We start from the raw sequence: 12,727 nt of genomic DNA on the forward strand, positions 1-12,727 counted from the left end.
GGGGGGCTTCTTCCTCCCAGCTAACATTACACAGATCATGAGCACAGCTCTCACTCACGTTTGTCTCACACAGACAGGCATTCTGTGTGCCCCAGGCTGACGCTGAAAACCCCCAGCTGGTCATCCTTTATTCCTACACTTATTAACCCCTGAGTATCCTGAAAATACTGAGCGGCCTAATTCACATAGGACAAGTACCTGGGCGAGATATACCTGCCCCCGACTACCAGACCGACATGACTCTTATATATATATATATATATATATATATATATATATATATATACATACACATACATACATATATATACATATATACATACAGTACAGACCAAAAGTTTGGACACCTTCTCATTTAAAGATTTTTCTGCATTTTCATGACTATGAAAATTGTAAATTCACACTGAAGGCATCAAAACTATGAATTAACACATGTGGAATTATATACTTAGCAAAAAAGTGTGAAACAACTGAAATTATGTCTTATATTCTAGGTTCTTTAGAGTAGCCACCATTTGCTTTGATGACTGCTTTGCACACTCTTGGCATTCTCTTGATGAGCTTCAAGAGGTAGTCACCGGAAATGACTCTGATAATAGTATCCTCAGAAGCAGAGGTGACTCTTGGTCTTCCTTTCCTGGGGCGGTCCTCCTGTGAGCCAGTTTCTTTGTAGTGCTTCAAGCTCAGGCACAACACGGGTGCTCTTCGCTCCCTGAGATGACCTGGCTGAGCACAGCACCGAGGCCCAAACTCACTGGCGTCGACCTGCCCCAGGAACAACTGCTGTCGACTGCTTGTAACACAGGAGAGTTTCACAAGGCTGTTTTCAACCCCTGGAAGGCCCCCCTCACAGCCATCGGTCCAGTTGACTATTTGAGGTAGCTTCTTCCTGGTGAGGTCCATCAAGGGATTTGCCAGGCTACTGTAGTTCTATAATTCGCCTGAGCACCTCCTGAAGATGCTGCAGGTGTTCATCCCAGGAGGAACTGAAGATGGCAATGTCACCCAAGTATGCCACTGCATACTTCTCCAGTCCCTGAAGCAGGTGGTTGACATCCGCTGGAAAGTGGTAGGGGCATTCTTCATGCCAAAGGACATGACCATGGATTCGTACAGTCCAAAGGGTGTGATAAAGGCAGACTTCTCCTGCGCCTCAGGGCTCAGGAGAATCTGCCAGTATCCCCGACTCAGATCCATTATAGACAGATACTTTGCGCTAGCTAACCGCTCCAGCAGCTTCTCGATGCGTGGCATTGGGTGCGCGTCGGAGGCTGTGATGGCATTGAGCCCCCTGTAGTCTATGCCAAATCGGGTGGTCCGATCCTTCTTTGGCACGAGAACTACAGGTGAGGCCCACGCGCTTTTGGACCCTTGAATCACCAGCAGCTGTAACATCTCATCGATCTCCTGGCGCATAACCTGCTGCACCTCGTCGGAGATCCGATAAGGTGTTTGCCTTAGTGGGGCGTGATTCCCGGTGACCATCTTGTGGACCGCTAACTCAGTCATTTCTGGTCAGTTGGAGAACACCGCCCAGACGGGTTCCGGCGTGGTCTGCAACTGCGACCGCTGGGGTTCGGTTAACAAGGCGCTTATTCCACGTCCTTGATGGACCCATCGGCCTTGGCTTGGGCCAGCATAACCAGGAGGGGGTCTTACTCCCTAGCTTCAGGCAGGCTGCAGACCGGTAGGATGTAGGCTTCACGTTTGTGATGAGCATTCATCATATTGACGTGAAAGGCCTTTCGCCTACACCGAGCGTAGTCAAGCGTGACCACGTAGGTGACTGGGTCGAGCTGTTGGTGGACGAGGTACAGGCCTTCCCAGGCTGCCTGAAGCTTATCCTTTGGTACAGGGACCAGCACCCACACCTTTTGACCCACCTGATAGGTCTGCTCCCGGGCGTTCTGGTTGTACCAGTGCTTCTGATCAGCCTGAGCCTGCATCATGTTGTCATGCACCAACTGCATCAAGGTCTGCATTTTGTCACGGAAGCGAATGACGTGCTCCACTATGGACACTTCAGAAGGGTTCGGCTCCTCTTCCCAGGATTCCCTTACCAACCCAAGGGGTCCCCAGACTCGCCTGCCGTACAGGAGCTCGAAGGGGGAGAACCCCGTCGAGGCCTGCGGAACCTCTTGGTAAACGACTAGCAGGTGTGGGAGATACCGCTCCCAGTCGCGTCCTTGGGTCTCAACCAGCATGCGTTGCATCTGTTTGAGGGTTCTGTTGAAGTGCTCACACAAGCCATTGGTCTGTGGGTGATACGCACTCGATACCAGACGCTTCACCTGCATTCTCTTACAGAGCCTCCATTAGGCAAGACATGAATTGGGTCCCTTGATCGGTAAGTATCTCCCTTGGAAAACCTACCCGTAAAAAGATGGACAACAGTGCATCCGGCACCTTATCCGCCCTTGTTGAGGACAGAATCACTGCCTCTGGGTACCGGGTAGCGTAGTCTCCACAGTAAGGCTGTATTGCCTTCCAGAGCTGCTGGGGAAGGCCTGCTTTCCCACAATGTCCAACACGATCCTCTAAAAAGGCTCCTCTATCACTGGCAAAGGGATCAGGGGAGCCTTAAGAGCAGGCCCCGCCTTCCCCACTCTTTGGTAGGTGAAACAGGAGCAGCAGTGGCTTGTTACATCTGTCCCCATCTTGATCTAATAGAAGTGTTGAGACAGCCGGGCCTTAGTTTTGCTGATCCCGAAGTGTCCAGTGAGTGGGATTTCATGGGCAATCCGCGACAACCAGCTGTCTTTCCCTCAACCACTCCTTTTGGGGTTTTCTGGGTACTGTTTCCCGGTACAACCTCTGTAGTTCCCAGAACACCCTCTCATTATCAGTCACGGAGGTGGGCGTCTCGGCCAGGTGTCTCAAATTCTCCAGGCTCGCATCTGAGTGCAGAGCAGCCTGGAGCTCCAGGCTAGGGGGGCCAGAAGCGACGTCAGGGTCCCTTCCCCACAGGAACCCAATGGGACCTGCTCTGGTTCAGTCATGCCTGTGACTGAGGAGGGTCCAGAAGGCAGAACGTTATATGCGTTCCGGGCACTCTGACTGCGGGTAACAGCAGCCACGTAGGCTGTCTCCCCGAGGATTTCCACAGACCCATCAGCCGGCGCTGCTATGGGTACTACCTCCCCATCCACCCCCAACATCTCAGGAGCAGTGCTACTTATGGGGCAGTTACCTTCCTCCGTGGCACTGGTCAGTTGCACGGCATCACCTTCCTCACGGTTCCCATGCATTTCCCCAGTTCCCTTAGCATCTTCCCTTGCAACTGTTAGGGTTTCCCCAGCCATCCCACCCCACAGAGAGACATGGCTGAGCACTCCTGCACCTGTGAACACATCATCCTTAGGAAATAAATGGTTAGCAGGTAAAACATGTATATTTTCATCGTCAGCATCATCAGTATTACCCTCGTCATTTTCAGAAAAATGGTTATCAGGTACATCATTAATCGGTAAAGCATTGTCAGGTAACACATGCAATTTCCCATCGCTATCATCAGCATTCGATTGGGGAGGGAAGTCAGGGACATAATATGCAACCATCCGCCCCAAATCAGTCCCCAATAAAACATCAACGGGCAAGTTATCGGACAGCCCCACTTCCTTCACCCCGCTCCCGTCGCCCCAATCTATATACACCTGGGCCATGGGCAGGGGACAGTGGATGCCCCCAATCCCGGTGACAGTCAGGGTTTTCCCGGGAATAATCTGTTCAGGGGCCGCCAGTTTGGGTCAGATGAGGGTTCGTTCAGCCCCGGTGTCCTTGAGGCCTGTAGCGACATGGCCCCCCAAGGTGACGTGCTGCACGTTTTCATACACCCTCCCAACCGCCCCACCCACCAAAAGAACTGCTGCTGTCATGGTTCCCAATGGCAAGGGAAAGTCAGAGAACATAAATAACAGAACAGCTCTTGGGTGATGGAATCTTGAGCTGACCATGAGCTAAACCTATCACACAACTAACAGTGGCCGGGTGACGTACCTACGTTTTATCCCTAGACGCCCAGCGCCAGCCGGAGGACTAACTAACCCTAATAGAGGAAAAGACAGACCTGGCTTACCTCTAGGGAAATTCCCCCAAAAAGGAGACAGAAGCCCCCCACATATATTGACGGTGAGTTCAGAGGAAAAGACATACGTAGTATGAAGGTAGGTTCAGCAAAGCGAGGTCCGCTTACTAGATAGCAAGAAGATACAATAGGGAACTTCACGGTCAGCTGAAAACCCTATTAAAATACCATCCCGAAATTACTTTAAGACTCATGTGTCAACTCATGACACCGGAGTGGCAATTTCGGCCCACAAGAGCTTCCAGCTACAGAAAAATAACATAACTGTGAACTGGAACAAAAATGCAAAACAAACTTAGGACTAAGAGTCCAACTTAGCTGATAGTAGTCTAGAAGCAGGAACATGCAACAGAAAGGCTCTGGTTACATTGATGGCCGGCACTAGAATAACTGAGCAGCAAGGCTAAATAGGATACTCCCATATCCTGATGGAAACAGGTGAACAGAGAAAGTGAAGCACACAAGTCCAGTACCACCAGTGACCACCGGGGGAGCCCAAAAACCAAATTCACAACATGCTGCATTAAGCCCTGGGGCCATGGCTGGGGTGTTTCTCTGCTTGTCCGGACAGTTGGCGCTGATATGACCAGTCCGTTTGCAGGAAAAACACTGGCGAAGGTCGGCGGTAGATCTGGTGCTGTTGGCAATGGGGAGAGGGCCTCTGGTGGGTTGGCTGGCAGGGGCACTGGGGTTGGTTGCAGGCTTACCTCCTCTCCAGCTGGCGGTGACTGGCTTCCGCACTTATGATTTATGGTTGGCCTCATAAGCATCGGCAATCTGCGCTGCTTTAGTCACGTCTTTGGGCTCTCGGTCCAACACGAACTGTTGCACCTGAGCTGGGCAAAGATATAAGAATTGGTCTTTGATCATCAGGTCCCGCAGCTGTGCAAAGGTGGTCACTGACAGTCCTTGGGTCCACTGGTCAAAGTGGGTCCCAAGTCCATGCACCACATCGCTGTAACTGTCGTGTGGGCCACGTTGGAGGTTCCGAAACTTTCTACGGTAAACCTGCTTGATTGCCTCAGTCTTCATCTTGGTCTGGCTTGAGAAAAGCAAATGCCTCCAGAGCTTTGCCTTTTAGCCCTGGGGTCAGGTATCAGGCCCATTGGTTCCCAGGCAGCCAGTACTGTCTGCAGGCTTTCTCAAATGCCCGCAGAAAAGTGTCCAAGTCCCCATCCTTTTCCATCACCGGAAAGTGCTCTGGCCGGGGTTTAGGGATCTGGGCGCTGTTGGGCTCGCCGCTGGACTGGGAAGACCTCGGCCCCTGGAGCCGGGCTAACTCCAGCTGGTACTCCCGCTCCACTTGCCATTCGGCTCTCTCCACCTCCTGCTGGGCTCTCTCCGCCTCCCGCTGGGCCTCCGCTTTCACTTGGTATTGCTGAATCAGCCTCAGACGTTCATCACGGTCGTCGGCGGGAAGTTGTTCCAAGGCCATCGGCAGGAGGAGGTCCAATCTGTCCTGGTTGCAAGTAGGGCCGACATTCAGTGGTTGGAACTCGGCCGCAGCACCATCTGCACTGGTGCTGGCTTCTGCATCCACTGCGCTCTGAGAGCGGTCATGAGCAGCTTCCCATTGCACCAGATCCGCGACCAGTTGGTCTTTGTTTTTGCCCGCAAAGTCAATCTGCTACAACATGCACAAGGCAATAAGAGTGTCCTTGGACTGCTTCTTATAAAAGGCCTCTCCCAGCATAACCATGGTTGCCAAATAAAAGATAGGACAAATAAATGAAGAAAAGGGAGGGGGTAATTGCTATACACACAATTGTCTCAGGACTAGTAAAAACTGAGTTTGTTCTCCAAAACTTTTTTGCGCAGTCCTCTCAAGTTCTCTTGAGTCCTCTCAAGAACTGTGCAAGTTTTTAGTGAAATGAATGATTGCTCAAATCCAATCACTAATGCCGTCCTTTGCTACCAGGGGTCCCAAACGCACAGGACAAATCCGCTGCCACCAGCTCTGACTTCTTAATTAATATCGGGTCCAGAGCCAACCCAAATTTGTAGTGTAATTCACTTCAGAGGACGTGACAGTACGTTATAGAGCAAGGAAAAACAAAGCTAGTAATTTTATGTTTTACTCCAAAAAGGTAGGCAGTGTTTACAAAAGGGTAAAAGGATATTATTAAAAAGACAAGTATCGTATGTACAGTACAATTACAAATAAAAAAGGATTAACGGTGAAAATCGACTTACGGTTCTTATATATCATTCAATGGTATGCCATGCGGTGGCGGGGAAGGGGACCTTCCCCACTTATTTTCAGGTCAGAGTGAAAAGCCTGTCATAGGTGAATCCCCCGGCAAAAGACCCCCTTTGTCTGGGCCTCTGAGTTTTATACCTTTGCCCAAAACTAAGGGTTTCTCCCCCTGGATCACCTCATGGGGTGGGCAGAGCTATGGAATGCACTCCTCTTTCTTGAGGATTGAAAAACCATCATCCCGCATGTCTTGGTGTATGAACCTCGTAGAAAGGCAACACAACCGCGTCGTTATGCTCGGCGGGACCTAGGGATTCGTTTAATTATGGACATGGAGTAGCTAGGTCAAAGATAAAGCCGTGTGCACTACTACTGGTGGTGCCCAGGTAGGTTCCCACACCATGTGATACTAAAAGAAAGAACCTGGCACTCAACTTAATGCTTGTGAGATTTTAATCGTAGTAGCCAAAACGTTTCGGTCCTATATCTGGACCTTCATCAGTTACGTACTATGATGAAAAAAGTAAATGACTGTAGTGTCATATAAGGCACAGCATGGTCTGCGTCTGGTATTTGCGCAGATAGGTTTAGGCACACCGAATGGACTTATTCACGCTGATAGGTGCTGCGCTTGTGTCCAGACACGGTATCCCCGCTTGTCTGCAGACAAGCGGGGATACCGTGTCTGGACACAAGCACAGCACCTATCAGCGTGAATAAGTCCATTCTGTGTGCCTAAACCTATCTGCGCAAATACCAGACGCAGACCATGCTGTGCCTTATATGACACTAAAGTCATTTACTTTTTTCACCATAGTATGTAACTGATGAAGGTCCAGATATAGGACCGAAACGTTTTGGCTACTACGATTAAAATCTCACAAGCATTAAGTTGAGTGCCAGGTTCTTTCTTTTAGTATCTTATGGAGTAGCTAGGTGACCCAGTTACGTAGTAATGCGTTTCTCACTTTCTGCTATGCTCTGGGCTCCCGAAACAAAAGACTGGCTTTCCCAGCTTAAAGCCATAAAACTCCTCAGTGAATGTTGCTGGCATGCTGGTCTCAATTTACAGCTATATAGCAGGGGGGAGGGAGGAAGAGTGGCTTAGAATTCCAGCCTGTGCTGGCAGGCAGAGGAAACTGCAGCTGAGAGCTCTGTATGTGTAATTGAAGAAATAAGAAATTCTTCCTATTTCCTGACAGTGATCAATGAGTGGAACAGGCGGCCAGGAGAGGTGGTGAGTTCTCCTTCAATGGAAGTCTTCAAACAGAGGCTGGACAGACATCTGTCTGGGATGATTTATTGAATCCTACTTTGAGAAGGGGGTTGGACCCGATGACCCTGGAGGTCCCGATGATCCTGGAGGTCCCTTCCACCTCTAACATTCTAGGATTCTATGATGACTCCTAACTCACAGACCATTGCCATAGAGCAGCCCTTACACACTTCTCTACCAGACCAAAACCCAAGGTGTGTTTTTAATCTGCGCCAATGTAGAGGGAAAGCACAAAGTTAACCCTTAAATGATTAGGTATATATCTCCCTTGTCATATTAACCCTCTCACCAGTTGTAATATGAAGGATAAGGGGACTGGCATAGGAATAAAAATAAAATGGATAAAAAATATGGGGTAGCGCCATTATCTTGGGTGTGTTATTTTTCACAAATATTTTAAATCTGCAGTGTATATTAATATGCAGAACGTAAAGGGAATCTATCAGCAGGTTTCAGCTATTTAATCTGAGAGCAGTAGAGAGACAGATACCCTGATTCCAGTGAGGTGTTACTTATTAGGCTGTGTGCTGTAGTTTTAATGCAATCAGTGTTTTATCAGCAGGAGATTATCACTACCTGTGAGTCACATGCAACCAGTCCAGCTAATCTATGTTACCCCGCCCCCAACTACTGATTGGCTGCTTGCTGACCATGCATAATGTACACATAAAGCTGCAAATAAGGTGTGTGGGCGGGGTTATACAGAGCTCACTGCTACATCTACAGCAAAGAAAAGGGATTATAACAAAACTGCAGCACACAGCCCCGTAAGTGACACATCGCTGGAATCAGGGTCTCCGTCTCTTCATCATGCTGCTGTCAGATTACATAGTAAAAAAAAATGCTGACGTATTCTTTTTAAAGTAGGATAAAATTATTTTCATGACATTTTCAAAGTTTTATATTACCCGACCACTACAGAGGTCGCTGACATTAACCATATGGCGTACACAGGTCACATAGTTTTGTGCAAAATCAAAAAAATTGCTCTTTATTTTTTTCTTTAACCTGTTTTACAACATTCTGGGGCAAAAAGTCACATATTCAAAAAAAATGTTGATGAAAGCATAACAAAATGACATTAAAAAAAATGAAAACGGAAAGATGAATAGGTAAAAAAAAGTAGGAAAAAAAAGGTACAAAACACCAACAACTCAAAGAAAGAAATAAATACAATATTTGAAACCTATAAACAACTTATTAATAATAATAACTCAAAAACTGGATAAACACCAAAAAATCCGTACACATACTGTAAATATGTCCACATTTTATTAATTAAACATTAAATACACAAATACTAGAAGAAAGAAAATATATGTTGAAAAAAAAACAGAAAAAAGTGATCGATGGTCAATTATACTATGGCAAGTAAGAAGAAGAAGTATAAAACAGTGGGGATGTAACACATAACCAAAAATCATTTCAGGGACCAAAAATATTATAAAATACGGTAAGAATGATAAAGAATCTCAATTATAAAGATAACTCCTCAAAAAAAAAGCTCTGAGTGCAGTAACTCAATGCCAAAATGTCATAGCAAACACAAATATATACATTTAGGTAAACCGGCCCCAACTATGAGGAGGACCCCAGCAGCACAGGCTCTTAGCAGAGTGCAAAAGGGCCAATGACCACCACATGCCACCATCAATGGAGCAGACACTCGGCACAGTATGGCAACGTGTGTTTCGCACCAGGCTTTGTCAGGGGCTAGTGGAGCCGTGACCTCTCATCTTGTATAGTGGCGGCCATAATGAGAATACAGTAATGAATCCGGCCCCATGTGTTCTAGAAGTGTCGGGTTGTTAGAAGGTTAACCTGTAAAATCCATGGTAAATAAGTGATATTGGAATCATTCTTATTATTACACGCCGTTATACTGTTTACTTTGCCTCTAGGTACAGGACGCTATGACTGTGATTTTCTGGCATTGTGTTCCCTTAGAGAATAATTAGTCTCTTTCATTATCATGAAAACAAACAGGAGAGAGGCGGAGGGAGCGGAAAGGTAAGAAAGTGGAGGAGCCATGAATATAGAAGAGATGGTGAGAAGAAAGGGATGCCGACAACAGAGGGATAAAAGGGCCAAACAATAAAAGGGCCACAAATCAGCACTGGAGACAGATCTGTAGCTGCTGCGTCTCGGAGGCTGAATATTAGACCAAGACCACCGTACGGTAAGAATATGAGGGGGACTGGTGTGTGGGGGCAGGTATTCTCCATTATGTCGCCACTTATCGATTAAATAGTGAACGCCATAAAGTCTCTAAAAAGCAGAAAGATCCGAGTTCCATAATAAAAGTGTACTTGTCATTGGAACCGCAGATACTTTGTGAAAGTAACGTCACTTACAAGGGGCGGAAAATGTACGGAGAGACCACGAAGTTAGAAGGAATTAGTAATAGACATTTCTATTAATGTTACTTTATTCATCGCAATCAATTACATTCAGGAGACTAATGACGGACGCTTCCTTAGTATTAGCCCCAACTCATGATAATATTTGTTATATTGGCATAAGTGCACAGGGGGGAAAGGCATGACTTGTATTTCTGCAATGTCATGAAGAAAATTGGTAAATACATTTCTAGAATAATGTACATTTTAACAGAAAGTAATGGTCATTGTATTGGTGTCGATGTCTACAATTTAAAATAAGCCATTGACCTTTATCAATAACTAAATCACCTTCTTTTTCAAATCAGTAGCTAGATCCCATATTCCATATGTCCATAGAGCCCATATTCCCATAAATCCTATATTCCCATAGATCCCATATGTCCATAGATCCCATATTCTCATAGATCCCATATGTCCATAGATCCCATATTACCATTGATCCCATATGTCCATAGATCCTATATTCCCATAGATCCCATATTTCCATAGATCTTATAGTCCCATAGATCCCATATTCCCAGAGATCCCATATTCCCATAGATCTCATATTCCCATCTTATATTCCCATAGATCCCATATATTACGTACTCTCATAGATCCCATATTCCCATACATTTCATATGTACATAGATCCAATATTCCCATAGATCTCATATTCCCATACATCCTATATTCCCATAGATCCCATATTCCCATAGATCCCATATTCCCATAGATCTCATATTCCCATAGATCCTATATTCATATAGATCCCATATTCCCATAGATTCCATATGTTCATAGATCCCATATTCCCATAGATCTCATATTCCCATAGATCCTATATTCATATAGATCCCATATTCCCATAGATTCCATATGTCAATATATCCCATATTCATGTAGATCCCTCATTCTCATAGATCCCATATTCCCATATATCCATAGAGCCCATATTCCCATATGTCCATAGAGCCCATATTCCCATAGATCCCATATTCCCATAGATCCCATATTCCCATAGATTCCATATGTCCATAGATCCCATATTCCCATAGATCCCGTATTCTCATAGATCCCATATTCCCATAGATCCTATATTCCCATAGATCCCATATTCCCATAGATTCCATATGTCCATAGATCCCATATTCCCATAGATCTCATATAGATCCTATATTCCCATAGATCCCATATTCCCATAGATTCCATATTCTCATACATCCCATATTCCCATAGATTCCATATTCCCATAGATCCCATATTCCCATATGTCCATAGAGCCCATATTCCCATATGTCCATAGAGCCCATATTCTCATAGATCCCATATTCCCATAGATCCCATATGTCCATAGATCCCATATTCCCATAGACCCCATATTCTCATAGATCCCATATTCCCATAGATCCCATATGTCCATAGATCCCATATTCCCATAGATCCCATATTACCATTAATCCCATATGTCCATATATCCCATATTCCCATAGATCCTATATCCCTCCCATATTCCCATAGATCCCATATTCTCATAGATCCCATATTCCCATAGATCCCATATGTCCATAGATCCCATATTCCCATAAATCTCATATTACCATTAATCCCATACGTCCATATATCCCATATTCCCATAGATCCCATACGTCCATATATCCCATATTCCCATAGATCCCATACGTCCATATATCCCATATTCCCATAGATCCTATATCCCATAGATCCCATATTCCCATATTCCCATAGATCCCATATTCCCATAGATCTCATATTCCCATAAATCCTATATTCCCATAGATCCCATATTCCCATATATTATGTAATCTCATAGATCCCATATTCCTATAGATCCCATATTCCCATAGATCCCATATTCCCATAGATCTCATATTCCCATAGATCCTATATTCATATAAATCCCATATTCCCATAGATTCCATATGTCCATAGATCCCAGATTCCCATAGATCTCCTATTCCCATAGATCCTATATTCATATAGATCCCATATTCCCATAGATTCCATATGTCCATATATCCCATAATCATGTAGATCCCACATTCTCCTAGATCCCATATTCCCATAGATTCCATATTCTTATAGATCCCATATTCCCATAGATTCCATATTCCCGTAGATCTCATATTCCCATAGATCCCATATTACCATAGATCTCATATGCCCATAGATCACATATTCCCATAGATCCCATATTCCCATAGATCCCATATTCATTTACATTTACCATTCAGAACAATGTTGTATTAGATCAATCACATGAGTGAAGATTTTCCTTTCTGAGACAATCGCATCGATTATTGTAATGACACTCAGATCAAACTCTCATCAGAGTGTCGAGTGTCAGGTTACTGTGATCCAGGTGCAGAGAAGACGGAGAACTTAATTTCTCCATCTTCTCCATTGTGTGTATCTGCTCAAATTGGAGTGCATAGACTTGTATGGGTGCACATGATCCAATTTGTGGAGCCACTCGCAACATGCTGGATTAGCATGAGAAAAAAATAGTAAATGTGTGCTGCCACATAGCATAACATTGGTCCAAGTGTAATCCGATAACACATCACATAGCACTGGGCCGTGCTGTACGCTCATCTGAGAGAGGCCTTAGGAGCACTCGTCTACTCACAGCTAAAGAAGGTCATCACATCATCTGGGAATGGTGGGCGCCATAGCAGACACCTCCCATCAGAATCACACCTCTTCAATGTCACCATCAGGGCTCGTTCAGACATCATCTTTTCGAGGCTAGCACTTGCTCCTATGAT

General features: G+C 45.5%; 1 protein-coding gene and 1 pseudogene across 1 annotated transcript in view; one reads left to right on the forward strand and one right to left on the reverse strand.

Annotated features, from left to right (window-relative positions):
- Window positions 1–12,727, reverse strand: part of LOC143803693 (uncharacterized) — a 75,646-nt pseudogene that overhangs the window by 60,800 nt on the left and 2,119 nt on the right.
- Window positions 9,476–12,727, forward strand: part of CNGA2 (cyclic nucleotide gated channel subunit alpha 2) — a 63,095-nt gene continuing 59,843 nt past the window's right edge. The window contains exon 1 of the mRNA XM_077292342.1: window positions 9,476–9,736. The gene's annotated coding sequence lies outside the window, so the exon portion shown is untranslated. The remainder of the gene's footprint in view (window positions 9,737–12,727) is intronic.

The sequence above is a fragment of the Ranitomeya variabilis genome, chromosome 2, assembly GCF_051348905.1.
Source record: "Ranitomeya variabilis isolate aRanVar5 chromosome 2, aRanVar5.hap1, whole genome shotgun sequence".
Taxonomy (NCBI): domain Eukaryota; kingdom Metazoa; phylum Chordata; class Amphibia; order Anura; family Dendrobatidae; genus Ranitomeya; species Ranitomeya variabilis.